Raw genomic sequence first — 3983 nt, 5'->3', positions numbered from 1 at the left:
AGTCAAAGAAACGACAAGGTGATAACATGAAGAAAGAGTACAGGTATGCATTTAAGGCTTATTTAATATTGAGATTGTAAGTAATTGAGATTATCAAGTATTAAGTAAGTGATGAGTTTTCAGTTATGCTTGTGACACTTCATGACATGATGGCAATATGTCTATATTGTGAAAGAGTACTCATGTGTTAAGTGAGATGTCACAGGTATGTAAGCAAGCTATTAAGTAAGGTGCCTTTTGTATTCTGAGCCTTTGGTAAGGTTACCGATGAGTAAGATGGGAAAGTAAGAACTAAACATTATTTAAGCAAATTATGACAGCATAGTAGTAAGCTAAATTGATTGCTAATGCTTATTATTTTACATGTGAACTTACTAAGCTTTATAAGCTTACTTCTTTCACTTTCCCATGTTTCAGAGTACTTAAAAGCAAGCTCGAGTTGGAGGTCATCGGAGATCACTTCACACTATCGACTATCAAGTTACCAAATGGGTATCTTCGTTTACAAACGTTCTAGTTTATGGCGTGTATAGGGACTTAGCCATTTTGTGTGTATGTCCTTATGATATGGCTAAAGAATGGTATGTAAATATTTGATAATGATTAGCTATTGGAATGGCTAACAAAGAACATGTTTCAGTGTTATGTATGCCTAAATAGTAGTTAATACAAAGAAATCATGAAAAAGTGAAATTAGCATTAAAACAATATTGAACAGCAGCAATGACGTGATCTTGAAAAATCACTAAGAATAGTAGAAATAGAATTAGGTGATGAACAAGATATATAATTAAAGCTTATTAAGTCTATTTTCATAGGAAAGAAACAGAGTAAGCACAAGAATGTATATTAAGAGATATTTGAATTTTAGTGAGACAGGTTCAGAGCGATTTCTGAATCCCCTGTTCTGACTTTATAAATTAACTAAAAATTTTACAAAAAGAATTAGGAGTTATAGTTTATATTTATAGATTCCTTAGTGAATCTTCTTTCGAGAGAAACAAATAGTATGGTTATTTTAATTTTGTACAGGGAGAAAATTGATTCGTAGTAAGGAGAGGTTAGAGTAGTCAAACAGTGCAACAAGGGAAACTTTAACTAATAAACTGTACTAATTGAATAGGCCAAAAATTCTGGAAAAAAATTAGTAAGAATATATATGAGTCTAGTTTCAGGGAAAATTCACGAATTTAAATTTTGATTTTTTGACTCGAGTTATGATTTATTTAGTGACTATGATGCCGGTGGGCAGTTTTATAAGGAATAATGAAATAAATTGTTTTGATTTGTCTAAGTATTTGGAAAATTTTTAATGTTCCCGTTTTGGTCCCGAACTGTTTCAATTGCATGTTTTAGGGTCTTGAGGGCACTTTTTAGGGACATATTGCATGAATGTAAATAAATTAATTTTAAAAGCAAATTTTATGCCCCGAATTAGTAAGTTAAGTCAGGTAACGCCTTGTGCTTGACTCTGGCGACGGTCTCGGGTAAGGGGTGTTACAATTAGATCTATTTATGTTTAAATTAGAACTAATTTAGTGCTTTCCTCCCTTGGGGACAATACTTGGAGTACTTACCTACTCCATTGTAACTATATTACAACCTAACCCGTAAACTTGCCGATACCACTTTTTCATATCTTTAGTGCAAGATTTCTACTCTAGAAATTGGTACATTCGGAGCAGTCAAGTTGCTGGTGCCATTTCCAATGAGGTAATGTCACTATATTAGTTTTAATTTTTGCATGAAAATAGAATAATTAGAAAATCTTTAGGTTACAGTTACGAATTTAAATTTCTTGTTTCTACTAATCTTATCTATTTGGGTTTGGTGTATGACTCATTGTAGGGGAACACATATAAAGCCAGTCACTGATCTGGAGAAAATAATCCAAAGAAATCGTTGAGAGCAACAGAAGTAGCAACAGCTAATGCAGATTAGTTACTTGCCAGAGGGAATTTACCACCACTTGACAATCTACTATTGACGAAGCTAACGATAACAATCTATAAGATCCACCACCACCACAACTACTCGCAAATATAAACATGGCATGTCAAGAAAGAACTTTGAAGGAGTAGGCGTTACCTAATCTAGATATGGTTCAAAGTGAGTATAATGAGGCCAACTATCATGGCCAGTAGCTTCGAGATTAAGCTAACTATGATCCAGATGATTCAGAATAATATGCAATTTCGATGAACACTAATCCAGGATCCGAGTCAACATTTAAAATGGTTCATTCAACTTTGATACCTTCAAATTCAATTGGGTCATTAATGACTCTATTCGTTTTCAGTTGTTCCTCTTTTCATTATTTGATAATTCTATTTCTTAGCTAGATTCGCAAGCCCAGGATCAATCATGACTTGGGATGAACTCACAGGGAAATTCCTACAAAGGTTCTTCCCCATTAGCAAGACGGTCCAACAAAGAAGGGAAATGTTGATGTTCAAACAATCAAAAGGGGAAAGCTTTCACGAAGCATGGGAGCGTTTGAAAATGCTAATCCGAAAGTGCCCACACCACGAATTACTTAAGTGGTTATGACTGCAAATTCTGTACAACGGGTTGGATGTGCATTCGAGGTCAGATTAGATAGAGCGACAGGAGGAGCCTTAATAAGCAAAATGTACGAGGATACGTACGAATTGATAGAAAGTATGGTGATGAATTCTTGCTAGTGGCCAACTAAATGAGACACATAAGATAAAAGACCATCCATGGTGAAGGCTTTTCAGGAGGATGGTAGATATCAGCAACTGATGGACAGAATCAACTGAATAAAGGCTGAGAAGAGTGCACTATCTGATTATGGAGGAGACAAACCGCTCTTCCACTATATTAATAATCCTACCAAGGATGTGAAATACATCGAGAATAAGGGTGGAAATCTCTATTTGAAAATATACAATCCCTGATGGAGAGATCACCCTAATCTAAAATAGAGAGTAAACTAAAGAAGAGGTAATAGCTCAAACCAAGTTAACAATTCTAACTATCAACCTCATTATTTACAAAAACCCCAAGAAAAGGCCAACTCAAATGACCATACTGAATGTGGTCAACGTCTAGATAAAAGCAAGAGGGAGATAAAGTCAATGAGAACAGATGTGAAGCAAGTGCAATCTGAGTGCACCAATTCAACAACATTGACTAAACTTCAAGATCAGATGAGCCAATTTATGAGCATGATGAGGGATATAAAAAGGAAAATTGGCATAGGTATTCCTAATAATACCAAAAATAATCCTTGTAGAGAAGGTAAGGAGCTCGTGAAAGTAATAGTGCTCCGATCAAGTAAAGTACAAAGTAACCCAGATAACCCAACTCAGGGGGTAAATAAGGAAAATTCTAATAATCTTCGAGAAACACCCCTCGAATTTGAAAATGGACCGGAATCAAAAGAAGTAGTTGCATCGACAGTTGAGCCAGAGATAGAAACAACTATAGATTCTATTGCTGCAAAAATATTGTTCCCTTCAAAACTAGAAGAGTTACAAAAATATTGTTCCCTTCAAGACTAAAAGAGAAGTAAAAACGAGATGAAACGAGTTTCTAAGCTTTCTTAACTTGTTAAAAATGTTAAATGTTAACCTACCTTTGATTGAATTAATTGAGAAATTTCCTAAGTACACCAAGTTTTTAAAGGAAATTATGTCTAGGCGTAGGAAAATTAAGGTCGGTGAACAAGTTAATATAAATGCTTCCTGTAGTGCTATTATTTCGACATAAGTTCCCCAAAAATTGAAAGACCCAGGAAGTTATACTATTCTCAAAGAGATAGGGACCATTCATTTTAGTAGAGCTCTATGTGACCTAGGGCTAGTATACTTTGTGAAAAAGTACAACTTTTAAAGAAAAGTTACCTGTACGACAAGAGTCCTCTATAGAAATACCATTATAGCACTTGCCCTGAATTATTCCATAGAACCTTCTATAGAAACTTAAACATTTTACATAGATGGGTCCTCTATTAAAGA

At 34.6% G+C, this 3983-nt stretch overlaps 1 non-coding gene across 1 annotated transcript; it reads right to left on the bottom strand.

Moving 5' to 3' along the window:
• Positions 1–2428: 2428 nt before the first annotated feature.
• LOC128282793 (small nucleolar RNA R71) lies at positions 2429–2534 on the bottom strand. The gene has a single exon (XR_008273146.1). It is a non-coding gene; the product is annotated as a small nucleolar RNA R71 (small nucleolar RNA).
• Positions 2535–3983: the final 1449 nt, after the last annotated feature.

The sequence above is a fragment of the Gossypium arboreum genome, chromosome 10, assembly GCF_025698485.1.
Source record: "Gossypium arboreum isolate Shixiya-1 chromosome 10, ASM2569848v2, whole genome shotgun sequence".
In the NCBI taxonomy this organism is placed as follows: Eukaryota; Viridiplantae; Streptophyta; class Magnoliopsida; order Malvales; family Malvaceae; genus Gossypium; species Gossypium arboreum.
This window is presented reverse-complemented; position numbering and strand designations above follow the sequence as displayed.